This window comes from Benincasa hispida, chromosome 6, assembly GCF_027475165.1.
Source record: "Benincasa hispida cultivar pf3 chromosome 6, pf3_genome.v1.1, whole genome shotgun sequence".
Taxonomy (NCBI): Eukaryota; Viridiplantae; Streptophyta; class Magnoliopsida; order Cucurbitales; family Cucurbitaceae; genus Benincasa; species Benincasa hispida.
In genome coordinates, this window is record NC_143483.1 from 36,340,191 (window position 1) to 36,349,487 (window position 9,297).

The following is a 9,297-nucleotide window of genomic DNA, read 5'->3' on the forward strand; positions in this document are numbered from 1 at the left end:
TTATGTTAATTAATTAATAGAAATTGACGTCAATGATTGAAAGTGAGTATTAAATGAAAATTGAGGTTAAAAATGTAAAATCTTGAAATCCAATGACCAAATTGAAACAAAACCCAAATCTCAAGGGTAAAATCGTAACATTTTAAAACTCATTGACTAAATTGAAATAAAACTCAAAACTTAAAGACGAAGACTCTGTTTGGTAACCATTTGGTTTTTTATTTTTTGTTTTTTAAAATTAAACCTATTTCACAAACATTTCTAACAACGATTTACATCTTTTTTAAATACAATGGTTTAATTCTTAGTCAAATTCTAAAAACAAAAACAACTTTTGAAAGTTACATTTTTTTAGTTTTCAAAATTTGGCTTGATTTTTTAAACAATTGGTGAAAAGTAGATAATAAAAGAATAAATTTGGAGGCAGAAGTAGTGTGTATAGATTTAATTTAAAAAAATAAAAAATAAATAAAATTATTATCAAACAAGACTTAAATATGTAACGTTTTAAAATTTATAGACTAAATAAAAATTAGAGACAAAAATCTAGGACTAAAAAAAAAAAGAAATGAAAAGACAATGAAATATAAAGCCCATAATACTGTCTCATTCTGTCGTTATTTAATGTTCATCGCCATAATGCTCCACGCGGTTGGAATCCAAAGCACATTATTGCAATTATTTTATTTTTTATTTTTCTGATCATTGACTCTTCATTATTTATTTATTTATTTGTTTGTTTGTTAAAATGGCTGTTTGGTTCATCTATTTTCCCCTCCAATCCAACATTTCTCCCAATGGAATTGAATATTTTTCTTTCCTTCAAAAAATAGATAATAAAATAATAATAATAATAATAATAACAATAATAATAATTTCGTTTAATTTGTATGCATTTCGACTAATTTAGAAAAGATTAGTGTGATGTTTTTAGTGTTTGAGACTTGAGTCAATCTTTGTTTTTTTATGATGTTAAGAGATTCAATTTGATTCTTATAGTTTGATTAAATTACATACGTTATATTAACTATTATAAGTCATCACTTATATATTGAAATGTAAGAAAATTTTCACAAATAAAAAAATGTTAAATTATTTATAGAAATAGAAAAAAAAATACTAATAGGCATCGATAAACTTCTATTAGCATCTATCACACAATATCAATGATGGAATTCTATCCGTTTCTTTCATATAGACTTCTATCAACTTCTATAAAAAAAGATTAAATTTTGCTATTTTGTGTAAATAATTTTTCTTATTTTTTTATTTTTGAAAATTTCCTTAATGTGTGCACATTTTAAATTTATTTTACATTAAGCTATTGCATTTTTCCTTTTAGTTATGCTTGTTTTTTTTATAATAATTTGATAATATATTAGAGTTTGTGTAGAACTAAGTAAAAAGGGAAAAGAATCAAGAAGTGTGGGTTTTCAAGTCTATAGAAAATAGTTTAAAGACTTTTAATATTTAATTAAACTATAGAGATCAAATTGATAATTTGTAAGATTAGAATACATGTATACGTGTAAGTATATAAAAAATATTATAATAAAAATTTTAAGATAAATTTTCTTATTTTGTAAAATGGTTTAATTAAACTATAATGTCTTATTTGTGTGCGTGTACATGTGTGTAGACAAATTATCTCGTCCAAAGAATCTTAAGCAACTTTAATTATTAAAAAAAAAATCAATATTACAATTTGTAGGGCAAAAATTTTATTCGATCATATTAATAACATTCAAGAATTATGTAATCCTTGCTTAATAAAATTATATACTCTAAATTTGCACCATTCTTGATTAATAAAGTTTAATGTATCACATGAAAATAAAACAGAAGCTTTTTGCTTTGATAAAAATATACAAAAATTGAGCCTATAATTTAAATTTCATAAAGTGTAGGCACTAAAAGTGTATTAAAAAAAAAAAAAAGGAGAGAACAATTTTATTATTAAATCTAAAATTTCAAAAGGAAATTAAAAAAAAAATAGAAATAGAAGGAAGTACTAATATAATAATTTTTTTTCTCCTTTCGCTTTCATTATCCCTATTATTGCAAAAGTCGATGCAATAAATGCAACAATCCACGTGAGAGTATATCTAGATACGATACTTAAACAAATTATAATATATATATATATATATATATACTGAAAATAACATATATAATACATATATAAAGAAACTGATTAATAATTTCTTTCTTTCTTATTATTATTTTTATTATTTTGTCATCTTTCAAAAAAAAAAAAAAAAAACCTTCTTTATATTGAAAGTCGTCTCATTGCTTTCTTCTTATTTTATGGGGTTCATTAAAATCAATCCAATCGAATCAAATGATAAAATTGAATCGAAAATTCAATTTTTACTCGAGTATCATTACAATTTGATTTTAAAATATAAAGAAATTGAATTTTCCCTAACCATTTATATATATGTATATGTGAATGTATATATGTATATAATCAAATCCAACCGAATCAAATATTTGTGGTTCGCTTTGATTTGGTATATCCAAAATCGATTTTTTCGATTTGGTTTGTTTGACTACTAAATCGAATCGAATTGAATCATGAAACATCCCTACTTTTCATATTTTAAGTTTTTTTTTTTTAAAAAAAAATTATCTTTAAAAGTTATATTTTTAATTTCTTCTAGTATTAGTCTTATGTTTATATTATTTTCATTTGAAACCATTGGACTAACATAAAATTAAGGTGCGTTTACCTTTTCATTTAAATTTTGGAATCCAATTGTATTTGAATTGGATCGTATAGAGAATGAGTTGGAAGGCTTAATCGATCAGATGAAGTTTGATGATGTTTACTCACGCATAATGAAAATGAATTAATTTGTATTTAGAAATCTTAAGTGGTGTTTACTTCCATTCGTCAATGGAAATGATAGTTACAAGCTATTTTGTATTTCTAATTAATCTAAAATGCTTTAAGTAAAAAATTTGCTACAACAATTATAATAAAGCTGATAAATGACCATTGTGCTTATAGGATAGGCCTCACATAATCATAATCAAAATACAGTCCCATCATTCTTTAGTTATAATTTTAGGGCGTAAATGTACTCTTAGATGCTTAAAAATTTTTAACCATTCTTTTTATTTTTGACAATGTAGGAGAGGAAATCCAACCTCACATCTCAATGTTGTTTGTATATATTTATGTCAGTTGAGTCATATTCACGTTGACAATTTTAATTAGTATCTAGACTTCAAATTCTATATTTAGTCTCTATCATTTATCAAACACATACATAATACTTTATTTTTTGAAATTTAAATAAACGGCGTGAACTAGGTATTTTATTGGATATGTTAAAAATGAATGTCCCATGAGAGTTCAATTAAATTTAAGAGATTTTTAGGATAGTTATTTGCACTTTAATCAGGTTCTTATGATTTACGGCTTGAAAAATATTTTAAAAAAACTCATTTTTATTTAAGCATTTTTTATAAAAGGAGATTAAAATACTCTTGAAACGATATTTTGAGAGGTTGACAAACATTTTGGTTTTTTTAAATGACTTGTTTTTTAAATTAAATACTTAAAAATGTATTTTCAAACATAACCCTTAGTTGAATTTTAGAAATAGCCTATTGACTATTTTTGCCCACCTAAAAAATTTGCTAATTAAACTTATGTTTATTCATTTATTATCATGTAAATAGAAAATGTGTCACGAACCCAAAAGGTTAACCACTTAAAATGTAGATTTATATAGTTTAATCAACTTAGTTGAAGGAGAAAAAGAAAAAAGAAAACATAAAGGTCAAAATAGTAAATTTGTTTTATGATGGAGAATGAGAAATGGTCAAATTTCAAATTACCATTGGCCTTTTCCTCTTTATAACACTCTGTTCAAACTTCATCATATTTTAGTCATACTTTTTTTTCACTATTATTTTTGTATATTCTCATCCCTCTTTTTCTTCTTTTTCTTTTAACTTTTTGACTGTTATCACCTTCAAATTATTTGCTAGGGAAGACGTGTGTTTATGGCACCTAAATTCATATTAAATTATATTTTTAAAAAAAACCATAATTAGTATGTTATAATTAAATTACAACACAAAATTAGTATAATCGTAATGAGATTTCATTTATAGATCATTCTTAATAGACTAGAATTGTAAATGTAATTAAATTACTTTTGATCACGTTTATGTAAAATTACGAATTTGTTACATTTACTATTATCGTTACTTTTATTGTTACGTTTGATTCAAATAGTAACAATAATGTAAATGTGACAACTTCATAATATTCAAGTTGTAACAGTAACAATAATGATGATCATAACGATAATGATAAAGATATCAGAGTAATTTCCAAACGTAATTGGAATGAGCACCATCTGTTCGGCTCGTCAATTAGTTTGCATTTTTTAATTACATATTTGGAAGTGGAGCCCTCAATGTATGAAACACAAGTAAAGAATATCAAACGTAATCTTTCCATTGATTTATTACGTTAGCCTGGGATAAAGTGGCCTTAGTGTATTAGAAAGTATATAGAGAGAATACAAAACCTATCTAGCACAATACTCATATTTGAATATTCTCTGGTGGTTGGGAAAGATTATATTATGAAAAATTTTAGCTCATTGTGAAAGTATAGTTGTGGAAATTAAAAAGAAAAAAAAGGAAGAAATAGTAAAATTAATTAATTAATAATATTAATATATTTGTTGATGCGTAATTCTAATGTCCACATGAACCTACAAAATAGAATCTCAACATCGGTGTAATGCTCGATCCAACACACTTTGATGCTTAAGTTAGTATTGAGTAGGATTGGTGTTGAGCTGAGCAAGTTGATATTGCATACCTCTCATGAGCTTGGGGTATTACTCTATTTATATCCTCGAGATGTTAACACTGACTTAGCATCTGTATATGGGCTCCATTTGTGTTAGCAATGACAATGTTAAGGTGAATCCATTTTACTTGGCTTACGATTGAGTTTTATTACATCTTTTAAAGGTTGGGTCGCTTCTTAGTTCTACTATCAAGTCTTGAGAACCACTTTTTTCTTTCGATCTGGGCCTATTAGGACTTATGGGCGACAAAGAGTAGGCTCCAAGAAATTTTAGAATTTTTTTAGATGAGAATATGGTCATAGAAATATCTAGGATATTATAGATCCAAGAAAAACATAGAATAATTTATTTGCTTGGGTCCTAAGAATCTCAGCATATATTTCTACCTTTTGTTTTTCTTAACTTAGAAATGGGGATGCACAATTTATATATATATATATAAATTGTGCATCCCCATTTCTAAGTTAAGAAAAACAAAAGGTAGAAAAGTTAGACAAATTCAAGGGCGAGAAAAAGTAAATGAGTATTGAGAAAAATGAACAAGTCTTCGATTAAAAGTGTTCATGTTTGTAATTTCTTAATAAAATTTCTTTCTTTCTAAGTGTTCGTCTCTCGTCTTTTTATGCCAATTTTATCAACATATTGATAGTGCATATTTTATGAAAAATTTAAGCCTTATGCATAAATATGTTATGTAACAAAGCTACCATTTGTGGTTTCATTATTTATACCTTGTACTTGAAGTCATGTGATGACCCATTTGATAGTTAGTTGGAAACTCATGTCAAAGAATTGACATATATAGAAAATGATGAAGTGTTTATACAAGTGGTACGAAAAGACATATATTGTATTTTAATTTTATAAATAAATTGCTAAGAAAAAAACATTCCATTTTTTGTAATTATTATTATGACAAATTAAATCTCTAATATATACTATGCTATAATGTTTTTCTTATTCATTATGTAGATTAAATTTGCTTTTAATGTATCTCTCTCGTATACGTAAGAGGGGGAAAAAAGTTATATAATATTCATGTATTTGTTAGTTAATTTCCAATAAGTTTAGAAAAAAAATAAAGTGACAAATGACTGAGGATTAAAAAGAAGATTGTGTATGAGAAATAATTGCTCACAATTTTTGCCTTGTTTATAATGTTTTTTCTTTTTTTTTTTTTTTCTTCCATGTTTTATCCTCTTTAGTATTTTAGTATTTGAAACAGTTGAAAGTTGTACGAAATATCATTATCTATGCAATGTTGGGTATCCTAATGCAGAGAATTTCTTGGCATTACATAGAGAAAGATTTACCATCTTCCTGAATGATGTGAGGAGGGAATGCACCAATTACTTCATGAGAACTTTTTTAACATGAAGCATCATTCTACAAGGAACGTTATCGAAAGGGTACTTGGTTTGCTGAAGATGAGATGAGCCATGAGGCAAATCAACTACATAGTACAAATCCAATGTCAAACCATCATGACGTGCTGCATGATTCACAATCTTATAAATCACGAAATGAGTGATAATGAATTGTTCGAGGATTTGGATGAGATAGAGTTAAATTCAACTACCACTAGAGGGACGGGATTTGAATTGTAACATAGTCTTTTTTTTTTTTTTTTTTGCATGTTCATCAATATTGGTAGATCCTAAAATGATCAAATGGATGGATAATAATGTAATTTAAGATCCATCACATTTTTTTAATAAATTGGTAGAATAAATGCTTTTACTTATATTTACAAAATATGATAGTTAAGGTACCATTACTTGTATAATAAAAAAAAAATAGTAGAAAAAAACCTAAACATAGACTAAAATAACGATTTGTACCTAAATACAGACTATTATAATTCATAAAAGAATATCGTGCACTTGATAGTATCTAAAATGTACTATGTTACTAGGCTTAATTAACTCATGTTCATTGAATGGTTTAACATGTTTAATATTTGATTTTGTAGGTATGGATCATCTAAGAGGTAGAATTGAGTATGAGGGTAAAAACTAAGCGTAAATGGATCGATCGAAACCCCTAATGAAGAAACTAGGTCAAAGGAGGACCAAATGACCATAGATGCTTCTCCACTGCAACATTGTGATATTGGATGATGCCATCCACAACGCTCTTTACAGAAGTTGCACAAAAGGGTGGCATCATGGCCCTAGTGCATATAAGAAAAGGAGATGTGCGATAGCAAAGCCCATCAAACCCTGACACTACCCTGCAGTACTGTCTCATATATAGAAAACGTCAAATATGGAAAATCCTCGAGGTGCAGCACTGCAATGCTATCGATGATCTATAAAAAGGATCTTTTGTCATTAGGTTAAAAAAATCATTCAACACTTGGCCTACATCCGATTCCTACACACTATTTCTCCTCTCTTTTCTCTATATTTTCATACCGTCTCTAATATATCTTAGCCTCCTAAACTTGTATCTATTGAAGGTCTTCATGTGTAACGGCTAAACGGTATCTTCTAGCTTAGGTAGAGAAAGAAACCTATTGTGTTGAGTTATGAAAAATTGTTATTATGATTCTCATGAATGCTTGTGGTCCTTGAACATGTGTAAATTTTTATGCCTTGATTAATGTGTGGATTATTGATTACCCTTGCATACTTTCATTGCTTTGTCATTTTGGGACATTTAGTTGTGTGTTGATCTTTTGTAGCACAAATCAAAGCACACTTGTGCATAAATTGATTGATTATCCATAATGACTCTTTTACAACATCGCATGATTGGTTAAGTTCAAGAATATAACCAGTTAGACAACTCAGGCATTACTTAGTAACTAATCCTCTTAACTTTCCCCTTAATCTTAATGCATGTGTTGATTGATTTTGAAATGCATTACATTCTCTTAATTAATTGACATCTAATTTAATTAAGCATCTTGATTAATATCTTAGGGTGGTTGTTGCGGTATTACCAGGCAATTAGGTTAAGCATTTGCATAATTTGATGATCATCTTTAGTGTTCAATAAACAACTAACTACATGGGTGGATCCGAATACCTAAGCTAGACTTTCTCTCACTTGATAACTTCTTTACTTTACATGCTATTTACTTTTCTTGCTATTTACATTCCTTGCACAAACAAAACAAAACAGAAGGATTAGTTAAAACATAGGAAAATATGTTTTTGGTCCTTACATTTAGGTCTAAGTTTTATTTTGACCTTTAGATTTCAAAATTTTACACTTTTGATTTAGTCCTTAAATTTTGAATTTGATTTCAATTTAGTCAACAGGTTTTAAAATATTACAATTTTACTAATGAGCTTTGAGTTGTGTTTCAATTTGATCCATAGGTTTCAAGACCTACAATTTTGATTTTGATTTTACATTAAATACTCACTTCGATCTTTGACATTAATGCCTATTAATTAATTTAATATAATCGTGAAGTGTGAAAATTTAAAGTTAATTTTAATAGTGATGAAAAATAGTAAAACTTAATGTCAACAAGAGCATAGCTCAGCAGACATATTGTTCATACTATCGACCTTGAGGTTTGAGGTTCGATTCTCCCACCCTTCACTTTAAATTTATAGTACTTTGAAACATGTGAATTAAATTGAAATCAAAAGCAAAATTTAAAGACTAAAAGTTCAACATTTTAAAATTAAAGGATAAAATGAAAATTATATCTAAAATTTAGGGACAAAAAAGTGTTTTTACCAATAGTCCTAATTACCTAATTAGCCAACATGAGTAGAAGAATCCATTCTAAACAAACTGAACTAACCACATTACACTTTAAAGATTACGCTAGGACAAAAATTTAATTTACAATCACCTAGTTAAACATTCAATATGGTTTCTCCTAGATCAAAAGAACAATGCTCTTTGTTATTGACCACAAATCACAAGCGTATCTAACCTTTTGCTTCTTGAAGATTAACCTATAATTTCATATCACATATTATATATTAATATAAAGCATCCAATCATACATTCTCATGTAATTTGTCAGACAGTAAAAAAAAAAAATACAATTGATCAAACAATTTAATTAGAAAAAAAACCTATAGACAAGAACATGAATCATATTATCAAATACTCCAAAATTACAAAGATCCAAAATCCCATAATGAGGAAGAAGACAAATACCAACATCCTTTCTGTTGGATGTAGCTCTAAAACCTTGTAATTAGTAAGATATATGGAATAATGGTCGATTACTTTATATATGCAAATATCTCTTAAAACAAGATCAAAGGTTATCTTATGTAACTTGAATAGTATGTGGTAGACATACATAGGTGGATCATATTTAAGTAATAACCTAAATAGTCTATAGTATATGGATAAAGTTGGGCGTCTTATCCTGGTGACACTACGAATCCACTTTGTAAATATTACAATAGTTGTAAGTGTTACAAACGATTTAATCCAAATTGTTCATATATAGACATACGAGTGGAGATATCCTATA